The 19795-nt window shown below is 36.8% G+C and overlaps 1 protein-coding gene across 15 annotated transcripts in view; it reads right to left on the bottom strand.

Annotated features, from left to right (window-relative positions):
* The window catches only part of LMNTD1 (lamin tail domain containing 1), a 497491-nt gene that overhangs the window by 267935 nt on the left and 209761 nt on the right, over positions 1-19795 (bottom strand). Inside the window, exon 4 of one of the 15 annotated variants that reach the window (XM_059402759.1) lies at positions 8087-8139. The exons of the other annotated variants lie outside the window; for them this stretch is intronic. The gene's annotated coding sequence lies outside the window, so the exon portion shown is untranslated. The remainder of the gene's footprint in view (positions 1-8086; positions 8140-19795) is intronic. 15 annotated transcript variants of the gene reach the window in all.

Below are 19795 nucleotides of genomic sequence, written 5' to 3'. Positions count from 1 at the left end.
AATATGTTGTTAAATATCCTCATATTTGAGGGTTTTGCAAATTTTTTCCCTGTTATTGATTTCTAAGTTTATTCCATTGTGGTTAGAAACATATTTCATATTCTTTTATAATTTTTGCCCTTTAAAATTTATTAAGGTTTATTTATTAAGGTCTAGTATATGGTCTATCCTATAAAATGTTCCATGTACACTTGAGAACAATGTATTTTCTCCTGTGTGGGAAGTGTTCTGCTGATGTTTGCTAGGTATTATTGGTTTACAGTTTTGCTCGTGTCTTCCCTTTCCTTGTTGATCTTCTACCTAGTTACTCAACCCATTATTGAGAGTGCGCGGCCGAAATTTCCAACTATTGCCAAATTGTCTATTTCAGTTTTTGCCTCATATATTTTAGTGTTCTGTTAAGTGCATATATTTTTATAATTGTTATATATTCCTGATACACTGACTTTTATCATTATACAAACGTTTCTCTTTTATCTCTAAAACATGTTTGTTTTGAGGTTTATTTTGTCTGACACTCCAGATTTCTTATGATTGCTATTTGCACAACATATCTTTTTTCCATCCTTTTACCTTCAATCTGTTGAACTTTTGACTCTAAAATGTGTCTCTTATGGGCAGAATATAGTTAAATTTTATTTGCTTTTTTATCCAACAGGACAATCTCTGATAGGACTTTTGATATACTATTTAGTCCATTTTCTTTTAATGCAGTTACTAACATAGTTGGTTTTATATCTGCTGTTTAACTTTTTGCTTCTGTTTATTTCGTGTCTTATGTTGTTGCTGTTACTTTATTTCTCCTGCACTGCTTTCTTTGTGTTTAGTGAATATTTTCTAGTGTAGCATCTTAATTTCTCCAAAGATTTTTTTCACTATAGTATTTTTTTAGTTATTTCCTTAGTGGTTGCTTTAGGGCTTACCTTACCTTATTAAAAACAGTTCCAATTTTATACTAACTTAATTCCAGTGAGTTATAGAAATATTACTTCTATTTAGTCCTATTCCCTTTATCCCCTTTTTGTGGTATTGTTACTATAAGTATTATAACTATAAATGTCAGAAACCCATAACTATATTATTATAATTATCACCTTATGTAATTTTGCGTCTTTTGAGGAAGCTGAGAGGAAAAAAAAGAATAGCAAGTATATAGTCACAGCTTTCATTATCTTAACCTTTTTTATCTCTTTCACTTTTTTCATTTTTTCCTGTAAACTTGAGTTACCATATGGAGTCACTTTCTAAGCCTGATACACATATCCATCTCTTTCATACTATTATTGGCAATTATATTACATTTTTATATGTTATCAGCCCCCAAATACATTATATACATATTCTGTTATATAACTGCTTTTTAAATCAGTTAAGAAAAGAAAGAAGAAATATGCATTTATAGGTCTATACTGTCATTTATAAATTATACAACTATTTTTATTAGTGCTTTTTCTCATGTGTATTTTTTAAATTTAAATACACTTAGCCAAGTTATATCTAAGTTAGCTCCAAATGTACTGTTCAATAATTTATCAGTTTCATATAAAATCCAGTGCTCATCACATTATGTGCCCTCTTTAATGCCCATCACTTAGTTATCCCATCCCCCACTTACCACCCCTCCAGCAATGCTCAGTTTTATTTCCTAGAGTTAAGAGTCTCTCATGGTTTTTCTCCCTCTCTGACAACTTCACATTTTCTTTTCCCTCCCTTTCTCTATGGTCTTCTGCCCTGTTTCTTATATTCCACATATAAGTGAAATCATATTTTCATGTGTTATTTAATTACTATCTGGGAGGTCACTTGCTTTCAACCTAAAGAACTTCCTTTAGTATTTCAAGGAAAGTCTGCAGCTGGCCCTTCTTGTCATTCAGATCTCAGCTTAAACATTGCTATGTTAAAATGTACCTGAAATTTAAATCAGGTCGTCTTTTTTCTTTTTTAAGACGAATATAAAATCTGCCCTCAAGTTTGCTCCTTCTGTTTTTCAAATACTGTGGTTTGTATTTCTGCAATGACTTTAGTCAGTTACCCAAAGTTCTCTAAGCTCTTTAAAGATGAACATGAAAGAGCTCATTATACTGCAAATATCAATCTGCCTTCTTCCTTCTTGTTCACACGTAGTTTGGATCTCTATCTAAAGCCTCTCTGCCCAAATTACTTTACCTGATTGTCCCTAATGCCCAGACCATTGTGAACCTCTTCCTGGGGAATTCTACTTTCTTAGTGATCTGTGCAAATTATGATGGCTGCTCTTCATTAAAGAATATTTTTAAAAATCAGGAGTGGCAAAACACATAGACATGGAAATAACTACCATGAAGAAAGAGGATTTTTATATTCATGGGTCCTTAAAAACACGAGGCATGGCACCCATGTCAGTAATGTGTCCAATCTTTGTTGTCATTTTCACAGAAAGAATGGGCTAGGAAGAAATCACCTGGTCTTGAGTGATTTAGGGCAAGCAGATAGTGTCCTAGACTGCAGAAGACTAATAAAAGGAAATGATGAGGCTATGGACTCAGGTTTTGTTGGTTTGCATATCAAGAAGATCTGCTGTCTCTGGAATTAGTTCACCCGAGGAGGGGCAGTCTCTCCAGGATTTGCAAGGTCCCAAGATGTCAAAACATCATACAACACAGAAATTAAAAAGCATGAATATTATAATCACTTCCTCAAAGAGAATTTTTCTGATCTCATGAACTGAAGTGATCAGCAGTCACATTCTATCCATCATTCTATTTTAATTCCCCCAAAATACTATGACATTTTTCTATTTCTATAGTAGTTTGTTTATTCTCTTCAACCATTAGAAGAAGAATATTTTTCATCTTATATACTTCTTTATCTTCAGTATTGAAAACAGGGATACATGTAAAATATTCATTAAATATTTGTTGAAGTAAATGTATGCTTTCCTTTCTTCTTAGATTTCCCATTTTCTTCCACTTCCTTTTCATTGTAGGTGTTATGAGAATCAGCACAAATTTAACTCATGATCATGGACTTTCTCTATTCCTAGAACCTTCAGAACATTGTTCCTGGAAAGCCACAAAGGTCAATGGTATAAGGGCACCCAGAGAGAAATGAGACAGAAGGTTCTCTGCACATAGAAGGCAAAAAAAAATGAGCCTATTGATGGCAAAGGTATAGAAGGATTGGTAACAAAGGTAACGTGGGCAGTCATTTGGTATCACTTGCAAATTTTAATTTTATTTAAATTAAATTCATCCATTCATTTTTATTCAAAAACTCCTTATTATTTACCTTCCTCATGTCAGAAAACAAAACATTCTCTAATTTTTTCAGAAAGAAACATCATTAAGCTGCTTCTCTATACGCTCTGTTCTGTGCAAAGGATGCCGTTTGTGTCTGACATTAAAAGAAGCAGTAGAAAACTAAAGACAGTCCCAGAAGGCACAGAATGCATTCAAATACACTTAGACAACTGCATATGTCAAACGACATATTTAACAAATGGATTCAATATTCAAAAATTGAGGCTTTTGTTTTCTTTCCCATCACATAATGTATTCAATATATATTTGTTGAATGAATGAATTATAGAGGAAAAGGAACAAAGATCTGACCAACACAAAATCCTTATGGAACTAAATACCTTTTACTAAAACAGGGTTAATGGATATTAGGATTAATGCTACAAAAAACACAGTGGTTCAGTTTCTGTTAACTATTTTCAGTGGTAAAGAAGCTGATGATTGAGACAATCATAGAACTTGGTTTCAACACATTCACAGTTAATTTTAGAATACAAATTATATAAATCATAGTTTTTACATTCAGCAACTAAATATATAGGTCTAAATTCCCTGGGGCGTAAGGTAAGTGTTGTTGTTATGTCTAGGCATATGTGTTTTGTATGATTGTGTGTATGTGTGTTTATGACTGGCTGCATAACAGATGTTGAGAAAAATGATGCCCAGAAAAAGAGAACTGAGTGATAGTTGTACAAACATCAGTAATACAAAGAAACTAAAGAGAGAAAAAAGAGAGGCCCCAGCTTATAAATACAGCCAGCCTAGATGAATGGCCTCAGAAGGACTCAGTCAAGTCAAGATGCACAGATCTGCTTCTAATAAGCCCCTTGGATACTGAGAAAAGGCCTCTGATGTATGAGCTGAGGCATCTTTATTTGCATATTAAATACATAAATAACCAGCAGTGCAGGGAAGAGATAGCAGGACAAACAGGAACATGACATTGAAAGGGCATATTCATCTAGTTAAAAACTTATTGGAACACACCCAGACTATAGTGCACACAAACAGACTCATCTTTTTGTAGCACAGCCTGAATCCAAAAACAAGAGCAATTTAACAGCCCTCACTTGACCAACACAACATATGGGGCTGAAAGACAACTTGCAGATCATTTGTGTGACTCTCTGTTGCTCACAGAGAATTAAATTAAGGCAAACTAGACTGACTGAGATAACACTAACAAGTGTTAAGTTATGAACCATGCTAATGGCATATAAAAGATGAATGAGACATGGTAACTACCAAAGGGCTTTGGTATGAATAGTGAAATTCTAAATAATATGATGAGTGGAAAGATCCAGGTTTGTATAGAGTGCTGTGGAAATTACATCTCCTTTGGAAGCCCAAAGGAGATGTAGCAAAGATGTAGACTATATGGATAGGAGGTTCTCTAGTACTTGGCTGCAGGTAGTATAGATTCAGTCTAAAACAGATTAGTTTTCTCTACACCCCTAATGGTGGGGAAGATTCATTCTGTGCATTTATTAGCTCACTCGATGCATTGCTGCTATGTCTGCATTTTGCTCCTTTTAGAGTTAATAACCTAGTACGAGTTTGCTTATTTTATGACTAACTCAGAAACCCCATGGAAAGCCACCCTTAAAATTTTCTCAAGATTCCATGCAAGTTCTGCCATGGGGCAGCTTAATATTTTCCCTTCATCCAGATTGCTAGGGCCCCTGCCTCCAGTTCTTCTTGAAGCTAGAGACTAGAGTAAGAATTTCTTTTAGGTAGGTTAGTGAGAGTTTTTCTTCTCTGTTTATAAAAAATAAAACAGAGTCATGGTTTTATAACAATACTTATTCACTCAAGTTCAACAAACATTAACAGCTAAATCCTGTGTGAGTTTAAAAGTGTTCTGATCACCATTCTGGTATGTGTTAGAGGGAGGTTTCCCTCTAACAAGCAATTCTTGGACACCATCTGCATGTCTACAATTCAGCTGACACTATCAAGTGGAGATAGCATCACATTCCACAGGTTAGTGGCTCACTCCTATAAGACTGACCTTCACCCTGCCCCACACTTCAGATGTCAACTGTAAATCCAGATTGTCATCTGGGCTTCTAATCAACTGTAGATTAGGGGTCCCAATGACCCACCCCCTTTATCAAATTCAATTAATTCAATTAATGTGCTAGAGTGGCTCACAGAATTTAGGGCAACATTTTACTTACTAGATTACTGGTTTATTATAAAAGGATATAATTTAGTAAAAGTCAGATGGAAGAGAGGTATGGGGCAATGATGTTGGAAGAGGTATAGAGTTTGCATGCCCTCCCTGAGCGTGCCACTCTTCATCAACCCAGAAGATCTCTGAACCCTATCTTCTTGGGATTTCATGGAGGCTTCATTCTTTAGTCCAGATTACACTGGAGTTTCTTGAATGATGAGAGCAGTAAGGTTATATCAATAAGTGACTTCATGGGGCGCCTGGGTGGCTCAGTGGGTTAAGCCGCTGCCTTCGGCTCAGGTCATGATCTCAGGGTCCTGGGATCGAGTCCCGCATTGGGCTCTCTGCTCAGCAGGGAGCCTGCTTCCTCCTCTCTCTCTGCCTGCCTCTCTGCCTACTTGTGATCTCTCTCTGTCAAATAAATAAATAAAATCTTTAAAAAAAAAAAAAGTGACTTCAAAGAGTACCTAAGGATTGTTGCCAGAGGAGCCAATCATGTGATTAAAAGGTTGGAATTTTCAGTCCCACCTTCCTGACTTCTGGAGAGGGGGGAGGGGCTGGAAATCGAGTTCAATCACCAGTACCAAATGATTTAATCAATTGTTATTATTAAGTTTGAAAGAAAAGATTAGCAATTTAACCAGCAAAGTAATTTTAGATACTGATAAGTATTGTAAAGGAAATAAAACAGGATTATGAGAAAGTGATTGGGAAAGTTACTTTGCATTGGGTCATTGGGGGAGGCCTCTCACAGATGTGCCATTTAAGCTGAGCCAAACAGATCAGGGGAACAGCATTCCAGGCAGAAGGAACTGCAGTGCAAAAGCTGTAAGGCAAGATCATGCTTGAAATATTCCAGAAGAAAAGGCAGGCAGTGTAGCTAACCAAGAGAAAAAGGAAAAGGTAATGAAGTCCAAGAGGTAGGCAGAGGCCAGATCACAAAAGTCTGATAAGGACTAGAAATAGGTTCTTGTTTCTCTCAGTGAATGGATCTTACATAGAGCACACGGCCTCACAAGGCATGGGTAAGTACTAGACAAGGGAGGTTAAATGCCACTTTGTTTTCCCAATCCTCAGTGGAGAAGAAAAGGGATATTCTGTAGGCAAGAAAAGGGAAATCAAAGGATAACGTTTCTCAGTACTCCAGGTTAGGTACAAGCAGAGAGGAATTGTTTTGAAGGTTGCAGATTCTCCAAGACACTGGACCTTTCCTTGTCTGATAGACAGAGGATCTATAGTTTACCAGTGGGTCCACTTGTAATAGCAGAAGTGTGGCCTAGATAGTGGCCTGTTGACTCAGAGAAGGCAGCACTCAAGGGAGGACTTGCCTACATACAAGTAACTCACTGCTTCTTTTATTTATTTTCTTAAAAGATTTCATTTATTTATTTGACAGACAGAGATCACAAGTATGCAGAGAGGCAGGCAGAGATAAATGGGTAAGCACGCTCCCCACTGACCAGAGAGCCTGATACGGTGCCTGATCCCAGGACCCTGAGACCATGACCTGAGCTGAAGGCAGAGGCTTTAACCCACTGAGCCACCCAGCCACCCCTTACTGCTTCTTTTAAAACACAGCTAAAACCAGTCAAACTATTTTCAAACTTCAGTATTTTTTTTAAATTTTATTTATTTATTTGACAGACAGAGATCACAAGTAGGCAGAGAAGCAGGCAGATAGAGAGGAAGGGAAGCAGGCCCCCTGCTGAGCAGAGAGCCCAACGCGGGACTCGATCCAAGGACCCTGAGATCATGACCCGAGCTGAAGGCAGTGGCTTAACCCACTGAGCCACCCAGGCGCCCCCAAACTTCAGTATTATAATCAAATTGCCTCAGGCTTTTTATTTAAGGCTTATGAATGTTAATTAATTTAGGAGGTAAACTCCCTATACCCCCCCAAAATTTTATTACTATGTAGTATTTATATTATTTACTTAGAGTAAGGATGCTCCAGATCCCATGAGCAGGGTAATCATATAATTTATCAAATAGGTCAGGACACATCTGAGAACCAAAGGAGGTTTTTTTGTTTGTTTGTTTAAGATTTATTTATTTATTTTAGAAAGAGAGATGGAAGTGGGGAGAAGCAGAAGGAGAGAGAGAAGGAATCTCAAGCAGACTCTCCACTAAACAAGGAGCCCAACTTGGGACCAAGGAGGAGGGGGGAGGCAGCAATCTCACAACCCTGAGATCATGACCTAAAACAAAATCAAGTGTCAGATACTCAACTGACTGAGCCACCCATGTGCCCCAGAACTGTTATTAATAATAACCTTAGAACAACAGTATAAACTAAAACTGTTTTGGACAATTTGGGAGTTATTAAGAAATTATCCATCCCTTTCTAAGACAAAGACCAAGGGAAGGACTTGAGATTTTATTTAAATGAGTTACAAAGTCATTAGTGGGTTTAATCAAGGAAATTACACTGCTTGATTTATATTTTTAAAAGATGTCTCTGACTTCTGTGTGGAGATTGGATTGTACGGTACAAAGAGAAATAGGGAACATTTTAGAAGGGTTTTGCAATGATCTAAGCAAGAGATGATAGAGGTTTGAATAAGGATGGGGTAGGTAAGACAGACAGAATAAGTATAATAAATACTTCTGAGGTAGAGCTCATAGAACTTACCAATGGATTAAAGTCTGGGGATGAAGGAGGCTGGGGTCCAATTGCATGAGTTACTGAAAAGATGAAGTTGACATTTACTAGGATGACAGTTTTCTTTATGTGTCAGCAAAGATATGTGTCATATCTTTAGCTTGATCAGATGCATGTAAATAACAGTAACAACAATATACCCATAATAACCTATGAGGTAGATATGGTCATTCTCAACATTTTACAAATGAGTGAGCTATAGCACAGAGAGATTAAGTAACTTAAGTCACACAATTAGTACATCACAGAGCCAGGGTTGGATTTTATTGATTGGGAGCTCTGCTTCCAGATTCTGCCTCTTAACCCCATGCCATACTGCCTGTTTGACCTCATGATTCCTAATTTAGTCACTGGCTTCCTTTGTGGCATGCTGTTGGAAACAAGGGTCTCAAGTGCTAGAGTTTGAGTTGGCTCATCTCCAGAATATTCACTGAGATTGGAACATGTGCCAAAGATGTTCAGAAAGAAAGCCACTGAAATCAGAGTCATGCATTCACTCCAAATGGGACTGTGATTCCACAGAGTAAGCAAATATTAATCCTGTGTCTGTTGTAATTTATGAACTAGGAGGAGGCATGTTATCTTCCTCTGCCTCATTTTAGTCATTTGAAGTAATGGGAAGTACTTTGCATTAATTATCTAGGAGGCAGGCAGCCCTGTATGTACCATAGTTTAAAAGGGTGTTCTGGAGTCAGATTCCTGGATTTAGATTCTGGCTTACCACTTACTATCTAGGTGAGTTTGGTATATTACTTAACCTCTTTCTGTCTATTTCCCCATCAATAAAGTGAGAATAATAACACTACACTAGAGACTGCCTAGTGTTTCAACAAATCTATTTCTTCTGGCTAAAGAGCTGGACTGCAGTTCCCAACCTCTCTCATTGTCTGGTGTAGGCAGATGATACTGGCTGTTAGGAAAAGGGAGGAGTGATAGATGCCATCTTCAGATCTAGCCCATATCAATCTTCTTAGTTATACTCTATGCTCTCTCTTTCCTGACTGCTGGATAAATACAGAAGATTTAGCAGAGGACTCAGTTCCCCCAGGGGACAGCAGAGCCACAGACTAGAATGTGTCCAAGTATCTGAACGACCTTGTGAAATACCTCCTGAGCACTATTCGCTTACTCCTACTTACTGGAGCAAGCCTTACTGTGTGAAACCAGTGAGAGATGGGGGTCTGTTTATTAGAGCAACTTGAATTCATTATCTGAACCAGTATATACGCTTACCTCCGGGGATTACTTCAAACACTAAAGTATCTATAAAGTATTGGTGTAAATGTGCTCTTAGAACATAGGAGAAAAGGATTCTCTTTTCAAAATTCTTTATTACAGCAAGAAGATAATGTAGACCTCATCTGAAATTGAAAGTATGATTCTCCATGTAAGGCATCTTACTGTGATTGACAACACACTCTATTTATACACAAAAATAGGTGGAAGTATGTGATATAAAAATGGACAAAATAGCAAGGAGGTGAGCAAATGTGACCTAGGGAAATTCAAAAGACTATGCTCTGAAGGTTTCTCTCAACCTTCCCAGAGTTCCCATGACCTTGGTGTGTAGTCAGGGCTGTAGGATTTGTGTAGCTGTGTCCCCAACATGCTTGCACATGCTTGATAAAAACTTAAACCAATGGACTTATTACAACCCATTGTCTTTCTTTGGGGGTGGAGGTAGACTCATCAGTAGTACCCTGTGATTCCCATAGCAAGTGGACAGAAGAAAAAATTGTAAAGAAAACTGATATCATATAGAATCAGAGATGTATGTTTAGAAATGGAAGGCATTTTTGATGGATGCTTAGATTTTCCTTTGAAAAGCTTTTATTATTGCTATAAAGTTAAAGTCTCAGAGAAACTTCAGAGATTCAAAAGAACATTTGGCAAGGGATCAATTACAGTTCTACCCAACTGAAATATTTTGAAAAAAATTAGGACTCAAGCAACTTGATAGCTCACTTGTTTATTTACTTGCTTCTACACACCCTGCCAAGTTTTCTTTAGATTCTCATTAGCAAATACATCTCTTGAAACTTGATGTTAATTTTTTCCCAGTTCACCTTCAGGATCTTAAGATGTTGTGCTCCATCATCATCACTCACCATCTTATATCTTTAATGTACCACAAATCTTATTTTATGATATAGCATTGCCAGCAGATACACTGCTTAGAGGGACACAGAGATTATTTCATGGGTGTCTAAAGTGGCCTTATAGATAAACAAGTCTGTCAGTTCAAAGATATTCATATTCCCACAGAAACGTCTCATCATTGGAAATTTTCCAAGGTTCCAAAATTTGTTTTGAGATAGTAAGCACCCAAAGAAAATGCCCATTACAAAATTTCATAACTATCATACAGATATAATCCCAAGGAAGCCATGGTCACTTGGCTCAGTCCCAGAGGGCTGTTAAATTCAGAGATACGTAATCCAGAAAGGACATCCAAATATATACATATATATTTCAACATCTTTAAAGAGGATATATTACATAAACAACAAAACTTACTAAAATCCTCTCTTTTCCTATTTTATTATGCCCCAAAGCCCTGGAAACTTCTCACTTTCCTTTCCCAAAAGAATTGTTTATGCTCCTATATCATTCTATCATGCAGATTTCTTTCTTTACAAAGTTCATAATTTCTTCACAGAGCTCCCTAGCAAAAGATGTGCCTTGATACAGACCCCTGGACACTAGTTCTCTTCTGTGCTCTTTCTTCTTTTCTGTAACAAAATCCACCTGCTTTGCTTCTGGCCTTTCTATCCCATCCTCACTGGATCAATTTTGCATATAAAAGGCCAAAGAATTGCCTGGGATTTGTGAAAATTTTCTCTATATTCAGGGAAAGATAGGAAACTGAGCAGGCTAAACCAGAATCTTCCTGATATGCTAATTACTTTTGTCCTATTGCACCTGTAATGTATGACTAGTCGAACAATGTCCTGAAAGTGTACATGTCGCCTGTACAGGCTCATTTCCAAAGAGCCTTCCAATTCAAAAACAATGCTTTACAGAAAACAGAGATAGCCATTTGCCTCTGGTAAATGATTCAAGAAAGTCCAACATGATAGCACCATCTCTCAAAGGCTTTGCACAGCTGAGCCTTAGGTAACATAAAAAGTCCCCGTCTGTTGCCTAGTAAAAGAAGAATAGCTTATTCTCCTACTGGGACTAAAATTAAAAGATGCGGCTGTTCCATCATATTTAGCAGCACTCCTATAATGCACAAGAGCTTCTGTAGTACTGATTAAAAGGAGAAAATATCATCTGGCTTGTAGAAAGGATCTGTAACTAAAACAAAAGTATTCTCACCCTTGACTAAACATTTACTGTCAACAATCTGTCTTCTGTGTGTGCCCAGGAAAACAACACTCCCAAACACACACACATAAACACAAATGTTCTATTCACAATAAATCTGCTCTGAGAAACAATTATCTAGGAATAATTTTCCTTTGCCTTTTAAGTTAAATGCTTTACAAATGAACGTCAGAATTAAATGTGCCTCCTCCAGTAATGGAAGTCCACGGGCCACTTATGCTGCCAGTTTTCAAAAGAAAGAAAAATAAAGAGGGATTATTTTCTTAGCCCTTATTATGGTCTTTATGTTGGTCATTATTTCCACAAATAGGTTTTATTTATCCAAAATTAACTGTCCAGAATCTTTATGCTTCAATTTAGTGAAGGGCATAAGCCTCATTTTCCTTTTGTGTGTATAGTATCCTTGCTGGGGACAAAGCATCTCTCTGCATCTTGATCTTCAAAAACTGGAAGGAAGTCATCCAACTGAGCCGTTATTTATAATATAACTTCTCTTTCTTGGATTTTAAGTCTTATTTAAGTGAGATACAAATGTTGGAAACCGTGGATAAAGCATTTCTTCTTCCTTGTGACAATATAAACAAAATATCTATTTAAAGAATAAAGAAAACATTTTTTTGTTTTACTTCCTATACTCTTAATACCTCTAAAAGGGAGGAATAACAACCTAAAGTATGTTAACATTATTTATACAATGTTATATGTCAATTATATCTCAATAAAGCTAGAAAAATATGTTAATGTATTTTTTAAGAAATTGTTCCTATAATTTACAATAATAATAATTTCATTTCAAGCCTTACACATTTTTGAAATGTCTTCTTTGTGAAATAAGTTAGGAAAGAAACAGAAAAGATTATGATAAATGCATCTAGTAAATAGTCCTCTAATTTCCTTATTTTCCAATGTCTTGAAACTGTATTCCAAATCTTATTCATTCCTATTAATATTAACTATCCCTATATTATTAAGTGGGGAAGTTGCTTGTTAAAGGTAAAAGAGAAAAACCCAATTACATATTATACTTAATATTTTTTTAATTTTGAGGTTTGCTATTCTGTAACCTTCTATTTCATATACCATTTAAAATTTCTCACCTTTTAATGGGTCTTTTACATCACATTGTCTGATTTACTTTTGTTTCTTAGGGAGGAGGGCTTTTAGCCATTTAATTTGTTATTTATTGCCCAGTATGGCAAAACCACACCTACAGATGCTTAATAAAATTATCTAACGATAAATCACAAACTTTATATTCTGCTCACATTGTAATGAAATGAATATAAAAACAAAATTGGGTTATCCTTCTAAGTCTTATATTCGGAGTTGAGTGGTTCACATTAGAATAATGGAGACAGTCTGGAGCCTCACATTGCAAAGAAGAGGGAGGTTTGGAAGCAATCCCAAAGGAAAATGATAAACATGTTCAATTATTGAATAATACATCAGATGGGGAAAGCAACTGCTCTTGATTAGCTAAGAAAAGAGAGTTTCTTTACACATGGTTCCCAAACACATGAAGTGTTGTTATTAAGAGCAAGATAATTAGGTATTCTCTTTCTCTCTCTCTAATTAGAATAAATGCACAAAAATATTTGTAGTAAACAAATGTACATAAAATTTTTTTAGTTGTTTGAATATTTGGGCCAAAAGCTGAGTCAGGTTAGATGTGTCAAGAAAGGTAGGAAATAAAGGCTGGTCTTATGAAAAATCATCAATCAAGAGACTTATCTCTATTCTTTGGCTTTTTGTGCTTCTATACCAACTCAGTAACCCTTATCTCCCATTCTGCAAGGCACCAGATACCCTTGTTATTTTTTGCTCATCCCTATCAAATCAATCTCAGTATAAAATCTGATAAAGTAACCCATATTATGGTAAGTAACTTAGATTATTAACACTTAAACATATTACTCCCTAATTCAACACAATAAATATCTTTGGAGCTCTCGCTGAGTATTGGGCTTTTTGTATTTTTTTTTAAGACTTTATTTATTTTAGAGAGAAAGAGAGACTTCACATGAGCAAGGGGAGGAACAGAAGGGGTGGGAGAGGGGGAAAGAATCAAGCAGACTCTTCACTAAGCATGGAGACTAACACTGGACTTGGTCTCACAACACTGAGATCATGATCTGAACCAAAACCAACAGTCAGAAGCTCAACCAACTGAACCGCTCTGGTGCCCAGAACACAAGGCTTTGTATTAGGCTCTTTATGTACTATTTTCGGGAGTCTAAAATGGTATAATCTTCTTTAAAGGCAATTTGACATTTTTAGTAAAGGTAAAGATATATAAACTATAAACAAGCAATTCCATTCCTATAAGCATATCCAAAAGAAAAATCACAAGAATATGCAAGAATATACTTAGCAGCACTGTTTATACTATCAAAACAATGGGAAAAAACAAATATTCATTAATGGAAGAATGGATGAATAAATTGTGGTGTATTTATATGATGAAATAACATATTGAAAATGACTCATCTATAGCTAAACAACATGAATGACTCTTACAAACACAATCTTGAGTCAAAAAGTCAGAAAAGTAATCATATGATAAAAATTTATTAACTTTTTTTTAGAGCTGTAATTAACAAATTCCTTTTATAAACAAAATTTTAACTGAAAAGCCACAGTAGACAGAAAAAAGAAGAAAGGATATTACTTGGTAAAATCCAGTGACATCTACAATAGTTTTACAGCACATTTAAGCATTCTAGGGTTTTATATCTTCACCTGCCTTCCATTTCTTACTTGCTCCTTAAAAAATTGCCAATTATGAATCCAGGTTTGACCTCAAACTAAGTCCTGATTGTGAGTGCCAGAAAAAGGAAAACACTCCAAATTTCCATTTTAATAGAGCTTCAATTCAAAAATGGTTTTATTTAAAACACAGTGCCCACCCAAATGGAGGGAAAAAAAAAAAGAAAACCAAGCAGCAATACTTAATTACACATAACATTCATTATATGGGAAATGTTTTTGAGGATGGTATCTAGAATGTACTTGCTCTGTCTCTTTAATAATTAATGGCCTTAGAATGACACTACCAAAAGTAAGATTACTGTCTAACGGGCACACACTTACAGTACTGCTAGCCGTAAAAGCAGTAAAGCAAAAGAAAACATCAAATAGCACATGCACATCTTACAGAATTTCCACTGAACTAGCAATGGCTTCTATACAATGTGCCTCTTTTCCGTAATTGTATTAACAGCTACCAATTTATTAACATAGGTTAAGCCTCTGCCTTCAGCTCAGGTCATGATCTCAGGATCCTGGGATTGAGCCCCGAATCAGGCTCTTTACTCAGCGGAGAACCTGCTTCCCCCTCTCTCTCTGCCTGCTTCTCTGCCTACTGGTGATCTCTCTGTCAAATAAAATCTTTTAAAAAATTAACATAAAAAAATTTTAACTAAAATATGTCTGAGAATACTTGCATGTATAATAAAAAGATGAACTCGAAAATTAGGACTATTGCTACTTTAGGGGGAAGGGGATGAGATGGGATTGAGCAGCAGCCCACAGGAGACCTCAAAGATATTTGTAAAGAAATTTATATCTCTTAAGTCTATGGCCAGTATCCATATGTCAATTTTATTGTTATTCTTAATATTTTACACACACGTGCAATATTCTTTTCTTACTAAATATTTAATTTTTAAAAGTTAAAAAAAAAGTTGAGTTTCCTTGGACCATTATAATGTCTACAGGTGATTATTTTATTGTTTCAAAGAGTGAAACTTTCTGGAGCCAAATATATAATGGGAAGTTTTAAACATTCTTTTTACCCTATTTTTAAGGTAGTTTACTCCCTTCCACAGGTGAAGAAACAGCTCCACAATGTATAAATTATGGTCCCAGGGTTCTCTGGATGAGTAGAGGTGGGTGAGAATTTGAAACAGTGTCTCCCTGCTTCCAAAGTCTGGGCTCTTTTTGCTCCACGGAATGCTGCAAAATGCTCCCCCCCACCCCCAATTACTTCATTTAAAACTCTTAATAGCTCTCTAGGGGAGGTATTGTTAACTTCCTTTTTAAGATGAGAAAACTCAGAAGAATTAAATACCTATAGTCTAGGCATACAAGAATCTCAATCCAAGTCTTCTCACTCCTAAATTCAGTGATTTAGTGGTGAAAACACTGTCATGTTCCTGATGATAAATCCTAGTACAACTGGGTAGGAGGAGGATTTAAATTAACTTGGAATACGTAAGAGAACCACCAGAGTGGTTATCTGATAAAAATCTTTTCATTTTCTTTTCTCTAATATAAATAACCAAAGTAATAATTTACCAAGAACTGTTTTATATTCTGGTAGCTTCAGAAGTGCTGATGATTTTTCTAGTTCACAGATTCCTAACTCTCATGTTCTAGTTCCTTTATTTCTTTCTCTTTGTTTTTCCTATTCTACTTTTTCTTTCTTTCCTTTTTTCCACGGGAACCATCTTTGCACTCCTTCTCTGCCCCTTTCCAGCCAGTGGTAACCAGTTTTGCCTTCTCCTTCTGCTGCACACCAGAGTGTCAGTATCTCTCCAAGTGGACATTCTACACATGTCTGGGGATCCAGTTTTTGCGGGGGCAATTCATGGAACACCCTTTGATTGGCTGATCCTGCAGGCCAAGAAGCTTGCATTCCAGGGTCCCATGGGACTATAACAATCAGAGATTCACTTCTTGTCAGAATATCACTCCCAGGGTCCTGCACAGGTAGCAGACTGAAACACGCCCCCCCCGTCGTTCTGAGAAAGAGGCCTGTCTGCATGTCCAAACGCTTTGGCTTAAAGGGCAGGCTTCTGTTTGGGCACATTTATAAGGGCCTACCAGTCAAGCCATGATGCATCTTTGCACTCTCTTTCTGCCTTGCTCCAGTTCACTTGTGTCTTCCAGAGAGGAGATTATATCCTTCTCTGGTGGCCTGATTTTTCTTTTAAGATTTTATTAATTAATGTATTTATTTTAGAGAGAAAAAGAGAAGTGTGAGCAGTGCAAGGGGCAAAGGGAGAGGGAAAGAATCTCAAGTAGACTCTGCACTGACCATGGAGCCCAGTTCACGTGGGGCGCCACCTGTCAGTCTCAACCCTGCATGACCTGAGATGAAACCAAGAGTCAGACACTTAACCACCTGCACTGCCCCTCTGCTGCCCTGATGTTTATGGCTGCTGCCCTGCATCACTTAGCTCAGATGGCCAGCGGTGCTTATGCTTGTGGGTCCCACAACCTACAGAGAAATAATTCTTTAACACCTACCACCACCACCCTCCCCACCGCCCTGGGAACATCAAAAGGCAATAGACCCAGACTCTCAATCTTTCTTTGGAAGAGGCCTACTAGCTTATGGTTAGAACTGCAGCCCCAGGGGCAGGCTTCTATTTTTTTCTTTTTTTTTTTGAAGATTTTATTTATTTATTTGACAGAGAGAGAGCGAGAGCATGAGGGGGAGTGGTAGGTAGGGAGAAAAAGGCTTTCCACTAAGTGAGAACCTGATGTGGGGCTCAACCCCAGGACCTAGGGCCCTGGGATCATGACCTGAGCTGAAGGCAGACATTCGACTGACTGAGTCACCCAGGTGCCTCCTAGAGCTGCAATCCCAGGGGCAGGCTTCTAATTAAACATGTACCTAAGGGCCCAGTATAGAACTTTCTCTCTGGAACACTGGTCACTTCAATTCAGAAAATGGTAAACTTTAAAATTTAGTAGAGCTCAATCAGTGGTTCTCTTTTAATTTTATTTAATACTTATAAATGTGAAGGAATTTGTGATCCCTGTATCTATAGCTCTAGGAAATAGGAAGGGCATATTCTGGGATCTGGGGTGTGGAGAAGGATGGAGGTGGAAGATGCAGAGAGCTCATGAAAATTTTTTTACTTGATTGGGAAAGTCAGAACATAAACCTCTGTCCGTTGATCAACTGATCAATTCATTGATGTATATGTTCATGTACAAATATAAAATTAGTATTCATAAAGAAGGAGTACCTACAGACATTTATTGACAGATTACAATGGAAGACACAAAACAGACCTCTCATTTTTAACCTTGCAGTTTAAATCTAAATAAAAATGCTGCTTGAGCCAGTCTGGAATTTAGAATCTACATTAGGCTTTATCCTAAATGTTTCATATTAAGAAGTCTGAGCTGTTATTCTAATGTTAATGATAGCAAAAGTTTTGAATGAGATATATAACTGGTAATTAGTACATTTTACATATCTTCTCTTATTTAACACTCAAAACTTGCATAAGAAACAAGTACTGCTATTATCTTCAGTATTTATTCAACAGAGGAAACTGAGGCTTGGAGAAGTTAAATGCCCAAGGTCACAGAGCTGGCAAGTGATGGAACATAGATTCAAATATATGTCCTTTGGCCTCTTGGTTGTTTTTCTTCTCAGCTGTGCCATTCCTGCCCTAGTAGCACCGAACTTCTACTTTAACAACCAATAGTCTGATTCTATTCTGGTAAGCCTAAAGTTTTCCTGTTTTCAGGTGGAATAAGTTGTACTATGTATTTTCTAGGGGAAGAACAGTGGTGTTAGGGAAGAGAAGTACCTCTGTCTTCTGAGAAACTGCTCAGAAATTTTCCAGACCATGTCATGGGAATAGCCTAACCCCAGACCCAAGGCATTTAGGTGAGCCAGGATGGAGCGTTCTGTGAGAGGAAAGGGTCAAGCAAATATTTCATCTCTTAGATATAGTCATTGTCCTTTATGTGTCCTTTGGCCTGAGAGAGCACAGAAAAATAAAGTCAGCCAAACAGATGTGAGGGCAAAGCTCACATCTTGTGCTAGTTTTCTTCAGACACTATAAAGAACATCAAAGACAGCTTTGAAGTTCAAAAGGAAAAGTCATAAAGACAGCCTGAGGGTCTGTGAACCTGTGAAGGGCACTATTTCTTTGGCATGAATGTTAGGTTTTGCGGGGAAGAATAAAGAGTATAAAGAGACAAGTTACTGAGAAAACTGAGCGTCTTAGCTTCACTGATCGTCCCACAAAATGTAAACTCCATGAAGACAGCCAGTTCTTTACTATACCTAATGCCTAGTTCAGAGCACATAGTATGCAGATAATAATTCATCCAAATATTCAATTATATTTATTAATATGGATTGATTGAATGAGTGATAGAACACCTACTACATGCTTCTGTTCTAAGTGCTGGAGATATAGAATTGGAGGAACCAAATTCACTGCTCATGAAATTAACAGATCAGTGTAAATATGCATTATGTTAGGTGGTATAAGTGCTAACAAGAAAATTAAAACAGAGCAATAGGAAAGAGAATAAAGATAACAGATGGGAGAGATAGAGAGAGATAAAAGTGTGATTAATAAAGATGTCTCTACTAAGGGGCATTTAAACAAAGAGGTCTGAAGGATCTGAAGGAGTGACCATGCAGATATGGGACAAGAATCTAACATAATCAATTAATGATTTTAACTTCATAATCCCAATGTCTCCAACTCCTACTTGTTTGAGTATAGGATGTCCAGAATCTCCCTTCTGGGAATATCTAGGAATCACCATGTTCATTGTCACACATTCTTGAATTAGACTTGGTAACTGGTTTAAAACCTTGCTCCATACATGTAATCACATAGTATTGGTTTCGATATCAACTACTGAGTACATTTCCTTTTCTGCTTGCTGTTCGTTTTACTAAAAGGTAAATAGTAATAAGAGACTATTTCCCATTTCTTACATGTAAGGGAGTTTTTATGACATTGCATATAATTGAAAAGAAATTTGAAGTTTCTACTTCAATTTGAACTGTTTAAATCTGTCCTAATGGAGCACTAAAGAAGTTTTAAGTCTTATATTTACTCATGTGAATAATTCAGATATTGGACAATGCATATTGACTGCCATTGACCAGGCATTTAATTATGTGCTAATTTTTGACACAACTTCACTCTAAGGGTCAGAAGTACAATACCTAGGACATGAGCATATTAACAATAGTAATAGTTGGAGTCATCACAGGAGCTGCCAATCTGGAGAATCAAGCAGCCACATTGTATATAACTTTTCCAAAAACAATGCATTCATGGGTATGATCAATCTTTATTTGATCCAAATCTAGAAAATATTTATCTAGCATTTTGTGTATAGAAGACCTTGTGGTTCTAAGGGTTTGTAATTTTAAAGAAAGAAACATTTGATCTCATTGTACACTCTGCCTTCTGCTTCTGTCCTTTTACAGAGCTTACTCATGCCATGGATTTTATAAATGTGATGCAAATGTGTTGTTTGAATTATGTGAAAAGTTGCATTAAAACATCAGAATGTGGGGCGCCTGGATGGCTCAGTGGGTTAAAGCCTCTGCCTTCACCTCAGGTCATGATCCCA

Source organism: Mustela nigripes, chromosome 6, assembly GCF_022355385.1.
Source record: "Mustela nigripes isolate SB6536 chromosome 6, MUSNIG.SB6536, whole genome shotgun sequence".
Taxonomy (NCBI): Eukaryota; Metazoa; Chordata; class Mammalia; order Carnivora; family Mustelidae; genus Mustela; species Mustela nigripes.
Note: the sequence above shows the minus strand (reverse complement) of the source record. Positions and strands in the feature narration are given on the sequence as shown.